Below are 26,191 nucleotides of genomic sequence, written 5' to 3'. Positions count from 1 at the left end.
TCTATCCACTCACATACAGACCCACACTGACCTATCTATCCACTCACATACAGACCCATACTGACCTATCTATCCACTCACATACAGACCCATACTGACCTATCTATCCACTCACATACAGACCCACACTGACCTATCTATCCACTCACATACAGACCCATACTGACCTATCTATCCACTCACATACAGACCCATACTGACCTATCTATCCACTCACATACAGACCCACACTGACCTATCTATCCACTCACATACAGACCCACACTGACCTATCCACCCACATACAGACCCATACTGACCTATCTATCCACTCACATACAGACCCATACTGACCTATCTATCCACTCACATACAGACCCATACTGACCTATTTATCCACTCACATACAGACCCATACTGACCTATCTATGCGAAATTGCTTTCCCATAATTCAGAGCTTTCTGGATAACAGGTTTTCGGATCCCCACTGATTCAAGCCCCTGTAGAGCCTTATGGTAGAAGGGAACAATCTGTTCTATAAAATAATGTATATAAAGGCAGCGCATTTCCCACACGTGTGGTGCTCACGCATTTCTCTTTCTCTCCCTGGCAAAGCAACAGGCAATTTGCATGAGAAAATGGAACAAAGTGACACGGAGGAGAGGTTGAAATAAGGGTGAATAATATGTGACATTATCTTATATGGCATATTTTTATTGCACTGCTCAAGGGAAGCTGTGAGCGATGCTGATACAGTGACTCTGTCTGCACTTGGCACCGCTGTTCATGCAAACACGTTCACTCTATATTTATTCTTTTACACTAAAAAGCCCATTTGTTCTATTTTAAAGCAATTATAATGGCATACATTATGCCTTCCGCCGGGTAAGGTAAGAGCAGTATTGTCATTTTCACATTCTCCTCTAATTGCTCTACTGTGCTCCAAATCATAAGTGAACAATCCGTAAATACAGAAATACAGCGTAGAACTACAGGAATGCCCATTGTATGTCAGTAAAGGTGAACTATCATGAACATATAATATAAGCTTCATCTCACTGAAATGTGGAACTTCTTAAATGTAATCAGTTAAAAATTCTCTACTGTTTTTGAACTAATGAAGTTACTCTTCATTCATTCTCCCTCTCTCAGCATCTGTCTTTCCTCATTCTCTCTTCATGCCGGAGTCGGAGTCTGATTTTGATTGACAGTTAGGTCTAATACATCCTTTGGGGGTTGCACACTATGCCTAGAAAATGTATTAGAGCTTCCTCCTTCAAAATAACCAGTTCTGACAGAAATCCTGTTTTTTTGCATGAAAGTTTTGTTCCAGAGTTATTTCGTTAGCTTTAGTCGGTGCCGGTGTCGGTTATTTGAGTTAGCTCTAACAAAGCAGTAAAGTTTGCCTCCTGACACTGAGCTATGCTCTTCACACCAGGTTTTCAATCCAGCACAAGGAGCAGAGTGTAGATTTGCCCTGGGCACAAGTGCTTGCTAAATGGACACTATGGGGCAGATTTATTAAGACACGAACGCTCCGAGCATATTTTAGCCGAATTTTTCGTGTCTTGCGCAACTTTTTCTATGCTTGCACGACTTTTTCGTACACTTGCGCGAAAAAGCGGAAAGGTTTTACCGTTGATTACAATCGTTCGGTATGAAAATGTTGTGACTTTCGGATCGGCAATACGATATTATTGTGACTAATACGATTTTTTCGTAAGCATTTTTGGGATATTTGCGATCTTCAGAAATTTTCGGATCTAATCCGAATTTATCCCATTCGGGATTCGAACTCGCATTTTCATGAATGTGCCCCTAAGAGGTGCATTTTTGCACTTTGGGGAAAAATAACTTACCCTTTTAATTTCTTGTGTGTAGTGATGAGTGAAATTTTTTCAGCAGGTATGGATTTGCTGCGAAACTCTACATTTCACCATTGACCAATGTTTTAGCGAAAGTGTTGCAAAAATTCACCACGTCAAAAATCAACATTTACCCTTCTTTGGTCTGGCACCAACACTTCCTGTGTTATCCTACAATTGTACCTTTTGGTAGGGGGCCATTTTAAATTCCACTGGTGTTTCCTCATCTTATTTGTAGTGATGGGTGAAATAATTTGGCAGACATGGATTTGCTGCGATTTTCCATGTTTCGCCATTGGCGGAATGTTTCGTGAAATGGCTGACAAAATTTGGCCTGAAAAAACTTGCGTCAAAAAAATCGTCACCTCTGGAAAAAAAAAAAAAAAAAATTTTGACACACATCTTTGCCGTTGCGAAAATTTCTCACCATTTTGCAAATCTTTTGAAAGATTCACAAATGTTTTGTCTAAGCAAAATGAGGCAAATTTGCTCCTTACTAGTGATAATCAAATCTGTCCAGTTTTGCTTCACCACAAAAATTCACAAATCTTTCAAAAGATTCGCGAAACGGCGAAAAATTCATGAAACAGGAAAAATGACACGTCTTTTGACGAGTGAGACAATTCTTTTTGGCATGCAACAGTTCTTTTGATGCGTGACTATTCTTTTGACCAGCGAGACGCGGGTGGCAATTTTTGGACGCGCAGCAAATTTTTCTATGGGGAATTTGGTCGCCGTTTCACAAAAAATTTGCAAATGGCGAAACGCAGGAATTCGCCGTGAATCCATGCGTGCCCATCCCTACTCCTCATTGCTTATTTGTTGATATTATAGGGGTCCCATTCAGTACTGCCTTGCACCACAGTCCCCCATCAGGGGATACAAATGATAAATCTGAATTCCAATAGGAAATTTCAGTGAATCACTAAAGCTTTAGCTATCTCGGCTATGAAACTGAGTGTCAGGACCTGCCTGTACCAGAACTCTGGACTTTATGTTGGGCAGGTTCTGCATTACCTCACTGAGCCACTGGAGACTTTGGGCATCCAGCCTGAACATTCTGTTAACCCCTCTTCTTTGCTTCTGTGTTTATGTTCTCCTTCTCTTCCCTTAATTAGCCTAGATGGTTCCAATCGGTCAATTAACGGACTTTATAAGCCTGTCACAAGCAGCCCCTGGTTGCTTGATCATTAAGCCCTTTACGTTCCAGTGACCTTACCTGCTTGTTCCAGTCCCTGTTCCTGCCTGACTCCTGCCCGCATACCTGCCTGATTCCGTTACCTTACCCTGTTCTACGACTCCTGTTCCTTACCTCTGTTTGATCTCCCGGTTTTGACCTCGGCCTGATTATTGGACTCTCCCTGCCTTCAGCCTGCCTTTGATCACTGCCCGTTATTCCGGACCCTCCTTGTTTGCTGCCAGTCCTGACCCTCTGCCTGTTTTACGGATTGTTTCGTCTTCTGCCTGCCTCTGACCACTGGCCTGTTGTAAGGACTTCCATATTGTTATTACTCTATTTTCATTAATAAATCATGTTTCAGCAACATAACTTGTTTCCTGGCTATCCACAAGTGCAGTACCCCCTGTACCCATATTACACGGCATATAAGCTCCTACCTGCCAGCCACCCACCTGTGGCTGCGCCTGACACTGAGTGTTGCAGTAGGGGGGGTACTAATTTACTTTCATTTACTTTAGGCCAAACCCCTTTACTTCATCAGTTCCGAAAGTGAGGCCCCCCAAAAAAATAAAAATAGTGAGTATTTAAACCAGGGCCTAAAGCTAACAAACCACTTTCTATGATGTTGCCCATGGCGATGAGTGAGTCTTTTTGCCAAAAAATTCACAAAACAGAAAAAATTTGCAAAATGCATTGAAGCCAGCTGAATTATTTGCTCTGATGGTGTAACATCAACTTTCCCAGAAATCCATGCCTGCCGAAAAAACGTTGCTCATCACTTCCCCGTGCACTGAGGTGATGGCTGATATCAACAACATAAATTTAACAAAAACTCACAGAAAACCACATTGGGATCATTCCATTTAAACCATGTGATCAGGTAAATGACCCATCACTGGCTCATAGGTCAATAATAACATCGTAACATAGTAAATTAGGTTGAAAAATGACAAGTTGAACCTTAATGCTTATATATAACCTGCCTAACTGCTAGTTGGTAACAGTTAGAGATGAGGGAAATGGCAAAAAATCCAACAAAACATGTTCGTCGTGCAACTTTTTTGTTGCCCGTGTCTTTTCTTTTTGTCTCCTGCACCCATTTTGACGCAACCACAACTTTTTTTTTTTGACACACATCGCTAGTAACATTGGATAAAAGTAGCAAAATATTGTTATAGAAAAATGTCATAGAAAAAATACATTCTTCCATGTAACATCGTTTTTATGGTTATTGGAATGCTGGGAATTGTTTACCCATGTTTCATTTCTTCAACCCCCACCCTAAAACAATTAAGAATACGGAGCATCTTAATTCCTGTTGAATATAACAGCCTGAAGCCTCGATTCCCTTTCTTTGCTATTAAGCTATCCATTCTGTTCTGTCCCATAGTATTACCCAGAGTGTTATTTTATTCTGCCCCAATTATATTCTAAAGATAGAGATCCTTTTAATAACAGGGAATGCTAGATTAATTTATAAAGCAAATGTCAGACAGAACAATCAGTAGTTATTATCTCCTTTCAGAACTCACCCTTGCAGAGTAAAAAAAGACAAGTAAAATTTCACAGTTAATTTAGTGAGTACGTCGCCTTTGGTGTGTGCCGTGTTTTGTCTCTTCAAGAACATTCTGGAGGTTGCACAGGACAATGTATTAGTGCATATTAAAGCGGCTAATTAAATACAACGCAATTGCATACAGATTCATCATAATGACAGTCTTGATTACATGGCTAAAAAAGATGAAAAGTTTGTCAAAAATTAGCACACCCATTCAGTTATTCAGCATTACCGAGAACTGATACTGTCTGCAGTTTGCTTATGTTATTTTTGGGACCAGCCCGTAAGTCAGGGAAGGCTAGAACTTTTACTTTTTTTTTTTTTAATATATAGAACAAGTCAAGTTTAAAGCAATCTTTAAAGAAAGACTATTGTCAGAAGGTTATGTCTATACCTAAACACTAGGGGGCAAATTGGGTGAATTTTGATTAACATAGCATAAAAAATCGCCCCCCTAGGTGTTACGTTAAGGGACATTGTTTTGAGATGTTATATACTTGTCAGTTTCAATAGGAATGTGTGATGACATGGTAAAATTCCCCTCCTCTTTCTACAATACAGCAGTACAGGTATGGGATCCCTTATCCGGAAACCCATTATCCAGAAAGTTCCGAATTACGGAATGCCCGTCTCCCATAGACTCCATTATAAGCAAATAATTCTAATTTTTAAAAATGATCTCCTTTTTCCCTGTAATAATAAAACAGTACCTGTACTTGATCCCAACTAAGATATAATTACCCCTTATTGGGGGCAGAACAGCCCTATTGGGTTTATTTCATGGTTAAATGATTCCCTTTTCTCTGTAATAATAAAACAGTACCTGTACTTGATCCCAACTAAGATATAATTACCCCTTATTGGGGCAGAACAGCCCTATTGGGTTTATTTAATGGTTAAATGATTCCCTTTTCTCTGTAATAATAAAACAGTACCTGTACTTGATCCCAACTAAGATATAATTACCCCTTATTGGGGGCAGAACAGCCTTATTGGGTTTATTTAATGGTTAAATGATTCCCTTTTCTCTGTAATAATAAAACAGTACCTGTACTTGATCCCAACTAAGATATAATTACCCCTTATTGGGGGCAGAACAGCCTTATTGGGTTTATTTAATGGTTAAATGATTCCCTTTTCTCTGTAATAATAAAACAGTACCTGTACTTGGTCCCAACTAAGATATAATTACCCCTTATTGGGGGCAGAACAATCCTATTGGGTTTATTTAATGGTTAAATGATTCCCTTTTCTCTGTAATAATAAAACAGTACCTGTACTTGATCCCAACTAAGATATAATTACCCCTTATTGGGGGCAGAACAGCCCTATTGGGTTTATTCAATACTGAAATGATTTTTAGCAGACTTAAGTTATGGAGATCCAAATTACAGAAAGATCCCTTATCCGGAAAAGCCCAGGTCCCGAGCATTCTGGATAATAGGTCCCATACCTGTACTGTCATGCTTTATGTCTAAGAGTCAAGCCACCATATGTAAAAGGCACTAATTTTGCACTGGAGCAATAACCCATAGCAACCAAAAGATGTTTACTTTTATAGGTAACCAGTAAATGCTACCTGCTAATTGGTTGCATGGGTAACTTAATACCTTGTATTACATAAGCCCCATATGTACCTTTATAGAAGAGCATTCAGCACAGTGACCAATGAACCTATCCAAAAACAATTCCTTACAAGCGAGGTTCTTAGCCACTGTTTACTGTACTGTAGTAAGAAAGTAGAAAGAAGTTTCTACTGTATGGTACAGGAAGTGTTCAATTGTAGACAGACAGAAGACCACCTTGGTGAGTCCAATTTCAGTTACTTGGTTCCATCTTTGAAAGGAGGCAGAGGTCTGTGGGGAGGATTTGACTGTAAAAGAGGCCAAGTTGGGGCAAGAGGCTAAAGTGGTTTAATTTCCTAGGTAAATGTACTCTAGAGGGCTCATTTACAAACACATATCCAAATTTGCCCTTGTGTTTTCTTTCATTTTCATATTTGTAGTTGAGCATTCATTAAAAATTGCTGATAGGTTGGTGGTAGCTTTCTGTGTTCATTAATTAATTAGACAAAGACCCCTGCCATTGACTTCTACATGACTTCAGCAGCTTTTTTAGGTGGTGTATTATTTGAAATTTTGTTGAATAATCGCAAAAAATTGCTATTTTTAAGAAAAATTCTAGTATTAGCTTTAGTATTAAATGTTAGTGAATGCCCCGCTTTGTGTTGTGTACAAAGGAACAGGAGATAAAAAGCACAGCAAGTTTGATGTCAAAGGTTGCAAAACATTAAAGATTAGGGATACCATCATTTATTCTGCTCCCCAAGGGAAAAAGGATAAAATATTAACTTTTCCATTTCTAGAGGTAGAGTCGGTAAGAGCATTGGGGGGTTTCTCTGTCTGCTCCATGTCAGCAATGCCTGGTGGAACATTAAAGTGTTGGACTTGATAGACAGGTGTCTTCTTTCCACCCAAATACATTCTATAAATGGCTGTGTAAGAGTAAGGGTGCCTAGATGGAAAAAAACAGCAAATCTGAATTCTTGCATCGGTATAGAGGCAGTAAAGGACTGATATAAAGAAGAATCATGGGGGGAATGTTGGAGTGAAAACACCAATGAGAAATAATCACAAATTACTATCTCCAACCCAGAGTTCTCAGCGTTTGCTCTGCTACTTGTCTGATTCTATGTAAAAAAAAAACAGTAGCCTGGGGTAGCTGAAGAGCACGAGAAGTGTTAAAATACCTTTTGGAGAAAGAGTTTATTTCCATTAGGGGAGTATTGATCTTGGAACCACCCTGGACCAGGATAGCCAAGTGGTTGGCACACAAGATCAAGAATTGTTGATAAAAGCTAAAGCTTTTCCATGCTGGCTTACACAGCAAACCGTGACCTAAACAGCGGCTGTAAAAATATAAAAATATTTTGTACGGTAAAATGTGACCTTATACGTAGGTTGGCAGGCCAAACGAATATGCCTGGATCTATTGGGCTTTACCAGTTTCTGCAGCCTTGCCTTGCTCCCAGCTATCCCTTATGCACCAATGGAATCTAACATACTGTCAGCATATTGACCTCTGCCATGTTTCTTCTTTGTAGTCCTTTTAGCTGAGAGATGTGCTGTTCCACTCTTCTGAGCGATACTATATCCAGCATCTATTATTTATGCTCAGCTATAGTGCAGATTTCCATTACCATGCTGAAATGTCAAGGTAAATAACAAATCGAGCATCACTGCTGGAGACATCAGCGCAGGGTGGAGGAGATCTAATGGGAAAGAGCCGCTTCTCCAAAACAATGGAAAAAGCCTTACATTTAGGAACAAATCTTAAAGGGTTTAATTATTAACTTTTTGGTTGGCAATGCAATGTGTAATGCTGAAAAAAATGTATTTGGTAAAAAGTGCATTAATATAAAAGGTGAGTGTAATACATTTTATGTTGAGATATATATATATATATATCAGACAAGTAGCAGAGCAAACAGCTGAGAACTCTGGGTTGGAGATAGTGATTCATGATTGTTTCTCATTGGTCCAACTTTCCACCTGTGATTCTTCTTTATATCAGTCCTTTACTGCCTCTATAACTACTCAAGGATTAAAATGTGCAGTTTTTTTTTATATAGGCACCCTTACTCTTACACAACCATTTAAAAAATGCATTTGGGTGGAAAGAATACACCAAGTCCAACTCTTTAATGTTCCACCAGGCATTGCTGACGTTGAGCAGGCAGAGAACCCCCAAAGCTCTTTACTGCCTCTATAACTACTCAAGGATTCAGATTTGCTGTTTTTTTCCATCTAGACACCTTTACTCTTACACGGCCATTTATAAAATGCACTTGGGTGGAAAGAAGAGACCTGTCTATCAAGTCCAACTCTTTAATGTTACACCAGGCATTGATGACATTGCTGTCACACACCAGGAGAAAAAACGCTGGGCCCCAGCCCTCATGGGACCCCCTTCGGGCTGGGCCCCCTCCCCTGCCTGTGCCACCTAATGTAAGATTCAAAGTAGGAAGGAAAAAATTGCCCACAGGGGGTGGGGGTGTATGTCGGGATGGGTGGGGTTTACACTGTGAAGATTGTGAGGTGGGTCCTTCATGTCACAGCCCTGGTGGGTCATTTAACCAACCCAGTCATGCATTGTGATTGGGATTCTGTATACCACTGTGCAGGGGTCTCTTATTTACTTGGAACCACGTGAATATCTGTTGAACTAGAGCAGACAAACTACACTACTTAAAAATTGATATCATGTTTTATTTATATTTTGTAAATGGGATGAATAAGGCTAATGACACACTGGGAGGTTAGTAACTAGTACTTGCACTAGCACTGAAAATGCCTTCTTATTGTTAAGTGGTTGGGGATTGGGCAGGTTGAGCATAATAATATGGAGGATCAGAGATGTGGTTAAATTTTTAATTCTCAGATGTTGGCAGGTTTGAGCCAATCACATTTAGCAGCTGCCATTCTTCCTGTATGATGTAAATCTAGGTTGCCAAGTTTATCCCAGTCTAATGTAGCAGGCTTCATCAGCAGCAATTGTCTGTGCCGACAGATACCATGGTGTTGCCTGAGCAACAAATTGTCTGCAAATCTCCCTAGACACTCATCTGCCCACCTACAAGTATACTGCAAGCATAGTGGGGCAAAACAGGGCACTTATAGATATGCCCTACTCCTGGTATGAATTCATGGCTTAATTTAGATTTTTGCACTAGAATTTCGCCATGTGCTTTGTTTAACTCGAAAAAAAATTCCAGTTTTTAAGTGCCGGAAAAATCAACCATAGGTTTCATGGCATGGCAAATTAAGCCCATTGACTCCAATGAATTTTGCATCAGAAGCAGTGCGACAATGACTACAATGCATTTCCTGACATTTTCCGCGGTTTTGTTAATCTTTTGCCAAAGTAGAACTAGGTATTTTTGCTCATCACTAGCCATACTAGTGAAAATTGCTGGTGGGGATACTTGGTGGGGCTTCTGGATACATTTCTAGCTACCCTACCTAGCCTCACTGTCACTCCTAGGGGCACATTTACTAATCCACGAACGTCCGAAAAGCGTCCGAATGCGTTTTTTTCGTAATGATCGGTATTTTGCGACTTTTTCGCGAATTGTCGCGAATTTTCCGAGCTCAATACTCAATAATGGCTATGAAAAAGTTGCGACAATTCACGAAAGTCATAATGGCTATGAAAATGTCGCGACAATTCACGATATTTGTAATGGCTATGAAAAAGTTGCGACAATTTGCGCAAATCGTAATGGCTATGAAAAAGTCGCGCCGGTGACGAAAAAATCTCAAAAAATACGAAAAAGTTGCAAAATGTTCGTTTCCAATCCGATTTTCTCCCATTCGGGATTCAGATTCGTGGATTAGTAAATCAGCCCCCTAGAATGAGAGAGTATCAAAGGAAATAGCTCTCACTGTGGCTAGTCCTCATTCAAAGGACTCTCTGACTTCTAGCCATGAGCGAATTTTTTTGCCAGGCATGGATTCACAGCAAAATTCTGCATTTTGCCATTGGCGTATTTTTTTGCAAAACAGCCACAAAAATTCAGAGCAAAACAAATTTGGCAAGTCAAATACATTGTGGTCAAAAAAGTTGCACGGTAGCCGCCTTTCACATGTTTTTTGCTTTTTTGTCAATTTTTCCACAATCCACAAAAATTTTCGCCGGGACAAAAAAGACAAAAATGACGCTGATGCAAAATACGCCCATCGACTTGAATGCAAAAAAATTGTTGTGCGTAAAATTTGTCACACGTAAAAATTGTTGCGTGTGAAACTTAGTGCCTATTGACTTTCATTTCGGGAATTTTTAGGCTTTTTGTGAATTTTTCACAGTTTCACAATTTTTTTGCCGGTTTTGTGGATTTACCAGTGAAGCGAAATGGGACAGATTCGCTCATCACTACATACCTGTACACGGAAATGAAATGCAGAGAAATCTGTGAGACATTAAAGAACTCATTTACTTTACGAACCTAACACTTCTTTGTACAGTTAAATAAAAAACCTATTCTAATAGAGTCATCACTTAACTTCAGACTATTGACTTAGGAACTTGTGATATATGATTAATGTTAATTAACAATCTGACGCTCTCCGATAAGCCAGTAATTATCTTCATTTATAAATAGCTGAGGCCATCTTGTTCTGTTCTGTAAAGTTATTATACATTTACATGTACAGATATGGGACCTGTTATCCAGAATGATTGGGACCTGTTTTTTTTTTCCATATCTTTCCATAGTTTGGATGTCCATACTTTGTCTACTAAAAATCATTTAAACATGAATTAAACCCAATAGGACTGTTCTGCCCCAATAAGGGGTAATTATATCTTAGTTGGGATCAAGTACAGGTACTGTTTTATTATTACAGAGAAAAGGGAATCATTTAACCATTAAATAAACCCAATAGGGCTGTTCTGCCCCCAATAAGGGGTAATTATATCTTAGTTGGGATCAAGTACAGGAACTGTTTTATTATTACAGAGAAAAGGGAATCATTTAACCATTAAATAAACCAAATAGGGCTGTTCTGCCCCAATGAGGGGTAATTATATCTTAGTTGGGATCAAGTACAGGTACTGTTTTATTATTACAGAGAAAAGGGAATCATTTAACCATTAAATAAACCCAATAGGGCTGTTCTGCCCCCAATAAGGGGTAATTATATCTTAGTTGGGATCAAGTACAGGTACTGTTTTATTATTACAGAGAAAAGGGAATCATTTAACCATTAAATAAACCCAATAGGGCTGTTCTGCCCCCAATAAGGGGTAATTATATCTTAGTTGGGATCAAGTACAGGTACTGTTTTATTATTACAAAGAAAAGGGAATCATTTAACCATTGAATAAACCCAATAGGGCTGTTCTGCCCCAATAAGGGGTAATTATATCTTAGTTGGGATCAAGTACAGGAACTGTTTTATTATTACGGAGAAAAGGGAATCATTTAACTATGAAATAAACCCAATAGGGCTGTTCTGCCCCAGTAAGTGGTGCATCTGAGAGATTGGAGAAAAATAAAAGCCAGTGGGTTCAATAATTTCTTTAGATGGCCATACAGACTGATTTGGCAGCTTATCTGCCCGGGCACCCCCTACAGGCCTACCCAACCGATATCTGGCCTTGATCAGGCAGGTTTGATTTCCTGGTAGATTGAGGACCCCATTGGTTCATTGGCTTAATTCAATTGTTTGGCCCTAGTGCCAAATGATCAAATTATATCTGGTCGTTTAGCCACCTCGCCAAAAGAGCAAATCTTACCGTGTATGGCTACCTTTCGATATTCAATGTGGCAGTGGACCAGTCTTGTCTGGTCTCAGAAAAATGAATTATAATTAGCGATGATCAAATTCTTTCGCCAGGCATGGATTGGCAGCAAATTTCCGCATTTCGTCACTGGCGAATTGTTTTGCGAAACTTCCTAAAAATGTAGCTGCTGAAAACGCGCGGTCAAGTCAAAATACTGTAGGTGCGGTTACATCAAAAAAGGGTGCAGTCTTGTCAAAAATGGCACTGGCAGGTCAATAAATGGCACAGCTGCATCAAAAAGTCACGGTTCGCAAACTTTTTGCTGTTTTTGCTAATTTTTGGGCAAAATTAAACAGGGCAGATTCACTCACCACTAATTATAATTCATTGGTTGCATATGCTGTATAGAACTTAAGGCTGATGCCACACATGGCGTAGGGCTGATATTTTCGGCAAGCGGAAAAACGCTTGGGGAAAATTCAGCCCTACGCCTGCTACTTGTGCCTGCACCTGAATGAATGGAATACGCTCGGGTGCAGGCACATGTAGCCGATATACGCATGAAAACACGTGAGAATCCAAAGTCTTGTGTTTTCATGCGTATATCGGCTACATGTGCCTGCACCCGAGCGTATTCCATTAATTCAGGTGCAGGCACAAGTAGCAGGCGTAGGGCTGAATTTTTGCCAAGCGTTTTTCCGTTTGCCGAAAATATCAGCCCTACGCCTCGTGTGGCATCAGCCTAAAAGTGTGTTTTGTTAAAACCCCTGCTGTGAATAAAACACAGGTGAATACCCGTTAAAATTTCCCCTGGGTGAATTCCCGCTATCTATATACCCCAGTCCCCTAGGTGCCAGGTTCACGCTCTCCAAATTCTCATAGAAACTTCCCGAGTCTATGTATAAAAATAAAAAAGCATAATCCATATCAGCAGATTCAAACTGTGCCTCAAATTACTCTCTTCTGGCAGTAAAAGAAATACTTTCGCAATAACCATCATTTTTATTCATTTGTCTGTGATTAGCGCTGACAGAAATTCTCGTCGTAATAACTATCAATTACAGATCTATAATTGGAGGCTGATATAGATTAATTAGTGACATCAACCATGTGTGAATTTAACATTTTCAACTGGGAAAAATAGCAGAGGCCCCATTGCCCTCCACCTACACACACACGGCCAACAATTACTGGAAATCCAGCGCTGATTATAAGAGGTTAGGGCTCTGAGCTAAGAAAAATTAGAAAGTGTAAAGTTCAGTCGTGTAATGCAAAATATATAATTCCCTGTACTTTTTACATTATATATATATATATATATATATATATATATATATTGCCTAACAGATTAATTAAATATCTGCTCATTCCAAGCTATACAGTATATCCTTATTATATACAGGTATTGGACCTGCTATCCAGAATTCTCAGGACCTAGATAAGGAATCTTTCAATCTGGATTCCCAAACCATAAGTCCCCTTAAAAATCATCTCGACATTAAATAAACCCAATAGGATTTTTTTTTCCTCCAATGAGGGGTAATTATATCTTAGTTGGGATCAAGTACAGGTACTGTTTTATTATTACAGAGAAAAGGGAATCATTTAACCATTAAATAAACCCAATAGGGCTGTTCTGCCCCCAATAAGGGGTAATTATATCTTAGTTGGGATCAAGTACAGGTACTGTTTTATTATTACAGAGAAAAGGGAATCATTTAACCATTAAATAAACCCAATAGGGCTGTTCTGCCCCAATAAGGGGTAATTATATCTTAGTTGGGATCAAGTACAGGTACTGTTTCATAATTACAGAGAAAAGGGAATCATTTAACCATTAAATAAACCCAATAGGGCTGTTCTGCCCCAATAAGGGGTAATTATATCTTAGTTGGGATCAAGTACAGGTACTGTTTTATTATTACAGAGAAAAGGGAATCATTTAAACATGAAATAAACCCAATAGGGCTGTTCTGCCCCCAATAAGGGGTAATTATATCTTAGTTGGGATCAAGTACAGGTACTGTTTTATTATTACAGAGAAAAGGGAACCATTTAAACATGAAATAAACCCAATAGGACTGTTCTGCCCCAATAAGGGGTAATTATATCTTAGTTGGGATCAAGTACAGGTACTGTTTCATAATTACAGAGAAAAGGGAATCATTTAACCATTAAATAAACCCAATAGGGCTGTTCTGCCCCCAATAAGGGGTAATTATATCTTAGTTGGGATCAAGTACAGGTACTGTTTTATTATTACAGAGAAAAGGGAATCATTTAACCATGAAATAAACCCAATAGGGCTGTTCTGCCCCCAATAAGGGGTAATTATATCTTAGTTGGGATCAAGTACAGGTACTGTTTTATTATTACAGAGAAAAGGGAATCATTTAACCATTAAATAAACCCAATAGGGCTGTTCTGCCCCCAATAAGGGGTAATTATATCTTAGTTGGGATCAAGTACAGGTACTGTTTTATTATTACAGAGAAAAGGGAATCATTTAACCATGAAATTAACCCAATAGGGCTGTTCTGCCCCCAATAAGGGGTAATTATATCTTAGTTGGGATCAAGTACAGGTACTGTTTTATTATTACAGAGAAAAGGGAATCATTTAAACATGGATAACAGATCACATTCCTGTATTAATATTAATTTGGGGGGCATACAGTATTTTAATACAGGCTTGTCACTTAAGGGTTTAATCGAAGGTTTGTAATCCTAAAACCAAGGATTTCTCTCTGCTGCATTTTATATGCAAAACTGTATATAACATGTACATGTGTGGGATCCTTTATCCAGAAGCCCATTATCCAGAAAGCTCATTATTACAGGAAGGCCATCTCCCATAGAGTCTATTTGAATCAAATAATTCCAGATTTTAAAAATGGTTTCTTTTTTCTCTGTAATAATAAAACAGAACCTTCTACTTGATGGTAACTAAGCTGCATGAATCCATATCAACAGGATAACAATCTGGGTTTATTTAATGTTTAAATTATTTTTTTAACAGACTTAAGGTATGGTAATATAAATTGCAGACATATCCCTTATCTGGAAAACCCCAAGTCCCAAGGTTTCCAGATAATAGATTATATAGCTGTATAATGTGCCTCAAGGAACAGTGAACAAGGTAATGAATACAATTCAATCCTGAAGAAGGTGCATTGTCCTTGTGACCCATAGAAAGATGTATTGATGAAATTGTTTCTGTTTTTGGTCAGTGTTATTTTAAGCACCCTGTCTCCAAAGTAAACCCAATAGACTATAATTTTGGGGGCCATCAGTTTATAAGTGTGGCCCTGAACACAGTTATTGGGATCATGTAGTAAATTGAGCCCCAACTATCATGCTAAACTGGTTGTATTACAGTGTCTGAAGTTTAACCCTTTGTCTTCTAGGTAGCCTGACTTGAAAACAGGCACTAAAGTGTTTTCAAAAAACAATTATTAAGTCAAGTCTAGTTTTATTGCCATCTGTTTAAAAAAGATACAGTATATACAGTGGGATGAAATTGCACAAAGAACAGAGCAGGAAGGAGTCAAACCTACAATCTTCTGAGCCATAGTCAGACATGTTATGCATTGTGCCACTGGCTCAGTTATGTATGGGGGGGCAACACACTGCTCTTACACATGCACCCTGCACTTTGCTGAATGGCCACAGGTCTTTTCACAGCTCTATTGTTGGACCCTGCTCTACCTCACTGCGCCCTGTACCATGTATTGGATTTTTCATCCCACTAGAGGTGCAGAGCACAGATACTCCCCTACTGAATTGAAAAAGAGCTTGGTGTTCCTGCACTTCTGGTGGGGCATAAGTAAGTGGCCCCTGTGTTATTCTCACTTCCTGGTATAACACGCTTTACTGCAACACATGATATATATTGTCTGCTTTATTCATAAATGTATTACAGGTATGAGATCCCTTATCCGGAAACCCATTATCCAGAAAGCTCCGAATTATGGAAAGCCCGTCTCCCATAGACTCAATTTAATCAAATAATTCAGAATTTTAAAACTGATTTCCTTTTTCTCTGTAATAATAAAACAGTACCTGTACTTGATCCCAACTAAAATATAATTACCCCTTATTGGGGGCAGAACAACCCTATTGGGTTTATTTAATGGTTAAATGATTCCCTTTTCTCTGTAATAATAAAACAGTACCTGTACTTGATCCCAACTAAGATATAATTACCCCTTATTGGGGCAGAACAGCCCTATTGGATTTATTTAATGGTTAAATGATTCCCTTTTTCTCTGTAGTAATAAAACAGTACCTGTACTTGATCCCAACTAAGATATAATTACCCCTTATTGGGGGCAGAACAGCCCTATTGGGTTTATTTAATGGTTAAATGATTCCCTTTTCTCTGTAATAATAAAACAGTACCTGTACTTGATCCCAACTAAGATATAATTACCCCTTATTGGGGGCAGAACAGCCCTATTGGGTTTATTTAATGGTTAAATGATTCCCTTTTCTCTGTAATAATAAAACAGTACCTGTACTTGATCCCAACTAAGATATAATTACCCCTTATTGGGGGCAGAACAGCCCTATTGGGTTTATTTAATGGTTAAATGATTCCCTTTTCTCTGTAATAATAAAACAGTACCTGTACTTGATCCCAACTAAGATATAAATAATCCTTGGATGCAAAACAATCCTATTGGGTTTAATTAATGGTTTATTGATTTTTTAGTAGACTTAAGGTATGAAGATCTAAATTACGGAAAGATCCCTTATCCGGAATACCCTTGGTCCCGAGCATTCTGGATAATGGGTCCTATACCTGTATATACTTAATCGGACTCCTTTACACCCTACAGCTCAGGTTCTGGAGTCCACTTGAGCTCTTGCGCAAGTGGAATTTCAGCGCATATTGCCCCTTGCAAGGCACAGATATCAGCACTGTGGGCACAAGGTAGCCACCCTTGGGTGCACAGACTTGTTTGTATATGTTTATTTATAAAGTGCTACTTATGTACGCAGCGCTGTACAGTAGAATACATTGATACAAACAGGGGGTTATTAAGATAATAATAGATAAATACATAGTATAACAATAAATACAGATAAATTCAAGATAAATACAGTTGCAATAAGTTAAGAGTCAAAGACACAAGAAGATGGAAGTCCCTTCCCCGTAGAGCTTACAGTCTATATGACTTACATATATAGACTAACATCTAAGAGTAGAACCTGCAGGGAAGGGTGCAAAACACACATGTATTGATCAAATAGTTAAACTAACTTGCATCTAAAGATACTCCATACGTATAGTTGCACTTGGTGCCAGTGTATCCATCATCTTCCGAATAGGACACAAGTGCTCCTACTGACACAGGGGAACCCTGGGCTCACCACCACCTTCAACTGGCAGTAATTCAATGGTTCCAACTTCAGGCTGTGTCAATAGGCAAAGCTTTTATATCCCGGCTTTGTGCGTTGAAACTGAGCCCCTATAAATCAGTTATGTTGTTTAGTGTTCTGCCATGCCTGAGATACATTGCAAAGGCAGTGTCTGTAGATAAATAAAATAAATACTGCATAAACTTGGAAGTTACCAAACATACAAATCTGTATTTAAAAGTTTAAAAAGTGTAGTTTACAAGTACAAATATAGGTCATGGGCATTTTTCAGCCGGCGCCATCGAAACCCTGTAATTCAATTGTTTTGCCATTAACCTTTAAAAAGTTTTTGCTCCGAGATCTTTTTTTTGTGATCTATGGTTTCATCTAGGGGGGGAAAAAAATATATAATTTCAAATGTATAAAGAGCTTGGAAATTTTATGCTGATTTATCTGTTTGATTTGGTTCCGCAGTGAATGTGTAAATCCTGCTGCTTGTTAGAATAATAGGACTGAAGGTGATGACAGTTCTGTGAAGATTTATTTTCAAAAGGAAAATGTTAAGTAATCACTGCGCCAGGCGTCTCATCTTTGCATATTTTCCCTTTCTAGATTGGACATAAAACAATTTCCCCAAATCGGATATACAGTGTGCTGCAGGTACCATATCCCTGGCGACATATTTGAGAAGGTAAGGCCCAATCGCAATTGTATTCTCTTTTAAAGCCTATTTCATAAACCAGATTGAAAATGTAATATCTTCATGGCTCGGTCTGCCCTCCGTATAATGAAATAACTCCGGGAATTTGATGTTTAAGCGAATTCACTTTTATCGTTGTTAAAAGACCATTTCATCTACAAGACAAGATGGTCACCGGTACATTTTATAAATACAAATGCTGTACGTTATCAAACACAAGCTAATTTGATGTGTAGTGAGTACAACCCCTAATTATTGTTCTTTGTGATCATTTGGCTATTAAGGAGTTAACGCATGCACCCTTTGCTGTGACTGGTGATGAGTGAATTTTTTCCCCGGGCATGGATTTGCAGCGAATTTTCGCATTTTGTCATTGGAGAATTGTTTCCCGAAACTTCAGCGAAATTCTGCTGCAAAAAAAATCGTTGTGCACCAAAAAAAGTTGCGGTTGCATCAAAATGGTTGTGGCTGCGACAAATGGTCGCGACAAAAACAGACGTGCACGGCAACACGTTTTGCTGATTTTCCCTTGTATAACGATTTTTCCTAATTTTGCAGGGAAACTGGACAGATTCACTCATCACTAGCTATGACCCAGGGCCGGAACTAGGGGTAGGCAGAAGGGGCAGCTGCCTAGGGCGCAAAGACTGGGGGGCGCCAGACAGGAGCCTCTCCTGCCTACCCCTAACTTCTTTTTCATTGCCTCCGCCGCTTGTCAATCCCTTCCCCACGCTGAAACGCGAGGGGGGGGAAGATGCAGGGGCGAGGTGGCCATCTGGGTTGCCTAGGGCGCCTGGTAGGCTTGGCCCGCCCCTGCTATGACCTATTCATTTGGATGGCCAAATAAGAGTGATTATTTGTTTTTCCAGTAAGTTAACCTTCAAAGTGCCTGGGTCTTTTGATGTTGGTATGCGGTGTTTCCATTAAATATGGGCGTGGCATAGTAGACATTTAAAGGGTTACAGTGGAACCATTGTTGTTATAGGGATCCGCCTAGCTATAGTGGAAAGGAAACCCATACATTAACCACTGGGACCCCTCCCTTCATCCCAGCCTGACTCTGCGATGGTGATTGCTGACCAGGATGATGTGCACTTGTAGGAAGCAACATGTCGGTTGCATAGTCACTAACTGCCACCATGGGTAGAAAATGGAGCACGAAGACTTAGAAGCTACCAATTCTGCTGGTAGGCCAGGCAGGTCCAGGGAACTTGGAGAAGAAAGGGGCTTTCTCCATAATGTATTTAACCCTTGATAAAGGGCCTGTGAACATTGTTGTGTGCAGAATACTGTATATTGCATAACATTCAAGGATTCCTGATTTCTCCACTATATACTTCTTACTTACATGACTGTGTCCATGCCACAAGGGGTATACAAGATAACTGTGGTCTGATAGGGAGTGGCAGTGGATGATATTAACAAACACTTGTCAGATTGTTTCGATGAATCCACTACCAGTTAGAAAACGACACCAAAAATCTGAGGCCTTGCTAAGAAAATTTGTTCTGGGGACGTTCTTCTAAATAAGCCCCTTATGTCTTTCCTACACTTGTTAATATAAAACAGGATTGATTTGTGAGCTCCTCAACCTAACTGCTTTGTTCTGGCTGCAAACACAATTCTGCAGTGAATCAGTGACCGAATTCCCTGCCCCAATTGGCTGAGTTAGCAATTTGCAATGCACTAACAAACATCACAATAACACAAGACTAAGAAAATATTGCTGCATCCTATTGTTTTGCTATTGATTAACCCTTTATGGGTGTGCGTTAGAAATCACGGAAAGGTCTCATCCAGACTACTAATTATTAAATTGGGCAATAAGGAGTCATAATTAAAAAGATGAGAATATCATTACTGATTTGGGAGTAAGAGAAGGTGGAATATAAAACATGTTTGCAATAGAGATTATTATGTGACAAGGGAATTTGTTCATTTTTCAATTAAATTACAAATGCTTACCAAATATTTATGTGATGATATCAATAAGCAAATGCCTTGCTCTGGGGAGGCACAATAAATGAGACTAACAGAAGAACAAAATAAGAAATATACAAAAACTGGGAACCAACAGATGCTCATTCATGCTAAACAATTATGGGGCTTTACCAAAGAAATTATATTTTCTCCTTTACTGGACCTCCGTTTAGAATGCTAGCAATTATCATTTGGTGGGGCTTGTGGTTCTTCCACTGTTGTTAAGGATGGGGCGGTGAATTTCTAAAATATTGCTATAACCAGTGTCGGACCGGCCCACCAGGATACCAGGAAAACTTCCGGTGGGCCCAGGTGTCAGAAACTCAGAAAAGTCCAGTTGTTTTAGACTTAATTCTACTAGATATTTACTTACTTTACTAAAGGACTTTATACAGATTTACTTACTTACTTTACTCATTTTACCAAAGGGCTTTATAAAGCTTTACTTGCTTAGTTACTTTATTTTACTCATTTTACTAAAGGGCTTTATAATGATTTCCTTACTTTACTAAAGGGCTTTGTAAAGATTTACTTACTTAGTTACTTTACTTTACTCATTTTACTAAAGGGCTTTATAAAGATTTACTTACTTTACTACAGGGCTCTTTAAAGATTTACTTACTTTACTTACTTTACTAAAGGGCTTTATAAAGATTTACTTACTTTACTACAGGGCTTTATAAAGATTTACTTACTTTACTACAGGGCTCTTTAAAGATTTACTTACTTACTTTACTTACTTTACTAAAGGGCTTTATAAAGATTTACTTACTTTACTACAGGGCTCTTTAAAGATTTACTTACTTACTTTTTTTACTTTACTAAAGGGCTTTATAAAGATTTACTTACTTTACTTATTTTACTAAAGGGCTTTATAAAAGTTTACTTACTTTACTAAAGGGCTTTATAAAGATTTACTTACTTTACTACAGGGCTCTTTAAAGATTTACTTACTTACTTTTTTTACTTTACTAAAGGGCTTTATAAAGATTTACTTACTTTACTTATTTTACTAAAGGGCTTTATAAAAGTTTACTTACTTTACTAAAGGGCTTTATAAAGATTTACTTACTTTACTACAGAGCTTTATAAAGATTTACTTACTTTACTTACTTTACTAAAGGGCGTTATAAAGATTTACTTACTTTACTTACTTTACTAAAGGGCTTTATAAAGATTTACTTACTTTACTACAGGGCTCTTTAAAGATTTACTTACTTTACTTACTTTACTAAAGGGCTTTATAAAGATTTACTTACTTTACTACAGGGCTCTTTAAAGATTTACTTACTTACTTTATTTAATTTACTAAAGGGCTTTATCAAGATTTACTTACTTTACTTATTTTACTAAAGGGCTTTATAAAAGTTTACTTACTTTACTAAAGGGCTTTATAAAGATTTACTTACTTTACTAAAGGCATTTATAAAGGTTTAATTACTTAAGGGCGTTATAAAGATTTACTTACTTTTACTTACTTTACTAAAGGGCTTTATAAAGATTTACTTACTTTACTACAGAGCTTTATAAAGATTTACTTACTTTACTTACTTTACTAAAGGGCTTTATAAAGATTTACTTACTTTACTTATTTTACTAAAGGGCTTTATAAAGATTTACTTACTTTACTAAAGGCATTTATAAAGGTTTAATTACTTAAGGGCGTTATAAAGATTTACTTACTTTACTTACTTTACTAAAGGGCTTTATAAAGATTTACTTACTTTACTTACTTTACTACAGGGCTCTTTAAAGATTTACTTACTTACTTTACTAAAGGGCTTTATAAAGATTTACTTACTTTACTACAGAGCTTTATAAAGATTTACTTACTTTACTACAGAGCTTTATAAAGATTTACTTACTTTACTTACTTTACTAAAGGGCTTTATAAAGATGTACTTACTTTACTTATTTTACTAAAGGGCTTTATAAAGATTTACTTACTTTACTTATTTTACTAAAGGGCTTTATAAAAGTTTACTTACTTTACTAAAGGGCTTTATAAATATTTACTTACTTTACTTACTGTAGTAAAGAGCTTTATAAAAATGTAATTACTTTGCTTTACTTACTTTACTAAAGATCTTTATAAAGATTTATTTACTTTACTTACTCAACTAAAGGGCTTTATAAAGATTTACTTGCTGTAAATCAGTATGGGCTGGCCAACAATACAGGTGTTCTAACTGAAAGTTAACTAAATCCTTCTGATTTGTGCCAAGAGAGAGATGTACTTATAAAAATTCAATATCACATTTTTCTGCGGAAAAGTCTCCAATTTTTTAGCTCAAAATCTTGAGATGTATCAATCAAACAAAATCTGGAAAGTCTGATTGCATACATTTGACAGGTAACATCTGGTGAATTAACGAGAGATGCATTTTAAACATTCAAGCCAGTTTTGTTTTTTTGAAAAACAGTTCTATTTGTAAAAATGAGTTGAACAGTGTGATTTTTGTTGCTGAAGTTTTTTCGCTCGAAATAAAAGTGATCAAGTTTTTCTAATTCGAAAAAAGAAATATTGATAAAAAAAAGAACTGTTTATTGCAATTTTTTTCCCACTGAATTTTGATTGAACTTGAATTGGAAACTTAATTAGGCAGGTCTTTATTATCTTTCGAGAGTTGTTTCTTGATTACCATAAGACATGAGAAATACAATAAATATAATGTCAAACTTGCATAATTGTAATGTGTCCGGGTCTATAGATAGACACCATGGGAGACTTAATCATCTTAAGAAATGAAAGCAGCATTAGATACTAATGTATAGTATGGTGTCTATGGCCATAAACTCTAATTGGAATAAGTATCAATATAGTTAATGTTCCTAATTAGATTAGGGGGCTTAACCAATAGAATGATGCCAGTAAAAGTTATATTTCTAGCAATATTAATGACATACATTATGTTGAAATGGAAAAAGTATAACTTTATATATATATATATATACCCTGAGGTGGTACCCTCATCCTAGTGAAATTAATATGATAGAGTGGCACCCTGCATGCACAATCCATACATCACATAGAATAGAGCTCATATCTTATATAAATAGCAGATTACTTATTCTGTTTTATTATTATTATTTTTAATTCTTGCATATCCATTGGTCTACATAATTTCAAAGGCAGAAGTGGACTTAAAGAGCTTAATTAATTGTCTCTAAAGGTGGTTATTTTTCTTGACTAAGGTTTCCCATCAGACCTGAAGATGTTACACCAGAATAGAAAAGCTGTGAGGCATACCTAATTCCATCTATCTATCTATCTAGCTATCTATCTATCTATCTATCATCATCTATCATCTGTCTGCCTATCTATCTATCTATTTATCATATATCATCTATCATCTGTTTGCCTATTATCATCTATCGATCTATCTATCATCTATCTATCTATCTATCTATCTATCTATCTATCTATCCATCACCATCTATCATCTGTCTGCCTATCTATCTATCTATCTATCTATTTATCTATCATCTATCATCTGTCTGCCTATCTATCTATCTATCTATCTATCTTTCTATCTATCTATCATCTGTCTGCTATCTATCTATCTATCTATCTATCTCTATCTATCATCTGTCTGCCTATCTATCTATCTATCTATCTATCTATCTATCTATCTATCTATCTATCTATCTATCATCATCTATCATCTGTCTGCCTATCTATCTATCTATTTATCATATATCATCTATCATCTGTTTGCCTATTATCATCTATCGATCTATCTATCATCTATCTATCTATCTATCTATCTATCTATCTATCTATCCATCACCATCTATCATCTGTCTGCCTATCTATCTATCTATCTATCTATCTATTTATCTATCATCTATCATCTGTCTGCCTATCTATCTATCTATCTATCTATCTATCTATCTATCTATCTATCATCATCATCTATCATCTGTCTGCCTATCTATCTATCTATCTATCTATCTATCTATCATCTATCTATCTATCTATCTCTATCATCTATCTATCTATCTATCTATCTATCTATCTATCTATCTATCTATCTATCATCATCATCTATCATCTGTCTGCCTATCTATCTATCTATCTATCTATCTATCTATCTATCTATCTATCTATCTATCTATCTATCTATCATCTATCTATCTCTATCTATCTATCTATCTATCTATCTATCATCATCATCTATCATCTGTCTGCCTATCTCTATCTATCTATCTATCTATCTATCTATTTATCTATCATCTATCATCTGTCTGCCTATCTATCTATCTATCTATCTATCTATCTATTTATCTATCATCTATCATCTGTCTGCCTATCTATCTATCTATCTATCTATCTATCTATTTATCTATCATCTATCTATCTATCTATCTATCTATCTCTATCTATCTATCTATCTATCTATCTATCTCTATCATCTATCTATCTATCTATCTATCTATCTATCATCATCATCTATCATCTGTCTGCCTATCTATCTATCTATCTATCTATCTATCTATCTATCTATCATCTATCTATCTATCTATCTATCATCATCATCTATCATCTGTCTGCCTATCTCTATCTATCTATCTATCTATTTATCTATCATCTATCATCTGTCTGCCTATCTATCTATCTATCTATCTATCTATCTATCTATCTATCTATCTATCTATCATCTATCTATCTATCTATCATCATCATCTATCATCTGTCTGCCTATCTCTATCTATCTATCTATCTATCTATCTATCTATCTATTTATCTATCATCTATCATCTGTCTGCCTATCTATCTATCTATCTATCTATCTATCTATCTATCATCTATCATCTGCCTGCCTATCTATCTATCAATCTTTCATCATCCATATATATTCAATGTATATATATGTATTTATTGGCTGACGAGTAATTCAAGGGAATTCATATTTTATATCCTTTTTTATATCCCCCTTATTAAAATAAATGTAAAAAACAGTAGATACTATATATATCCTTATTATTATATTAAATTGTAAGAAATAGTAGATACCCATGAGCATTACAGAACCGTTTTTATCAAAGGAACAGAACATACAGTCCTTAATGAATGTCTGCTTTAAAGTTCAGTGACATTTAAACTGTTTTTTTCCACATCTAGAAACTTGGGAGCTTTAATCAATTTTACCATTAAGGAGAATCTGCTGCTTGTATCAGGTGAATGCAGATGTTTTCTAAAGAACAATACATTGCTTCCTGCTCATTATAAGGAGCCTTCTGCATTAAAGGAAAACAGAATGGCTCTACGTTGTGAGTGGTAGAGCTTAATGTTGCGTTTAATTGACTGTCAAAAGCTTTTAAGAAAATCAGAAAGGGCAGATGGCCGGACATATAAAATAGTCCAAGTATTGGGTTCTTTTATTTTATAAAATGATCATTGTGTCACTCCTGAAAAGGTTCAGCTTTGTTTGACAAAGTTCTAGATCTATGTACATATAAAGGGGAAATACACTTCCCTGCTTCTGCATATACTGATCCAAAAACCCTGCACTACACTAATAAGAGTTCAGTAATGATAGAAATGTTCTGTAGTTAGTATCTGGTTAGCAATTGCCCTAGTAGTACTTTAACATTCCATTGGGTGAGCTTAACCTATAGCCCAGTGATTCCCAACCAGTGGCTCAGGGCCAACATGTTGCTCACCAACCCCTTGGATGTTGCTACCAGTGGCCTGAAAGTAGGTGCCATTTTTACATTTCTGGCTTAGGGGCAAGTTTTTGAAGCATAGAGAGACCAAATAACCAATCACAGTCCTTATTTGGCACCCCCAAAGAACTTTTTTCATACTTGTGTGTCTGATAGACATTACTACAATAGCCTAGTTCCTTTGGGTCTTTTAGAAAGTCTTAGTTAGACTGACAGATGGGATAATATACTTCTTGAACACCAGGGATCCCCAACCTTTTCTACACAGGAGCCACGTTCAAATGTAAAAAGTATTGGGGAGCAACACAAATATGAAAAATGTTCCTGGGGATGCCAAATAAGGGCTGTGATTGGCTATTTAGTAGCCCCTCTGTGGACTGACAGCCTATAGAAGGTTCAGTTTGTCAATACACCTGTATTTTATGCAACCAAAATGTGCCTCCAAGCCCGCAATCTAAAAATAAGCACCTGCTTTGAGGACACTGGGAGCAACATCCAAGGGGTTGGGGGGCAACATGTTGTCCCCGAGCCTCTGGTTGGGGATCACTGTTGAACACCATGAAGAAAATTGGAAGCATCCTGGGTATGAGATCATTATATTGACCACTTACA

At 37.2% G+C, this 26,191-nt stretch overlaps 1 protein-coding gene across 1 annotated transcript in view; it reads left to right on the top strand.

Annotated features, from left to right (window-relative positions):
* The window catches only part of cntn5 (contactin 5), a 778,158-nt gene that overhangs the window by 214,506 nt on the left and 537,461 nt on the right, over nt 1-26,191 (top strand). The window contains exon 3 of the mRNA XM_018091747.2: nt 17,842-17,920. The gene's annotated coding sequence lies outside the window, so the exon portion shown is untranslated. The remainder of the gene's footprint in view (nt 1-17,841; nt 17,921-26,191) is intronic.

The sequence above is a fragment of the Xenopus tropicalis genome, chromosome 2 (genome assembly GCF_000004195.4).
Source record: "Xenopus tropicalis strain Nigerian chromosome 2, UCB_Xtro_10.0, whole genome shotgun sequence".
NCBI lineage: Eukaryota > Metazoa > Chordata > Amphibia > Anura > Pipidae > Xenopus > Xenopus tropicalis.
Note: the sequence above shows the minus strand (reverse complement) of the source record. Positions and strands in the feature narration are given on the sequence as shown.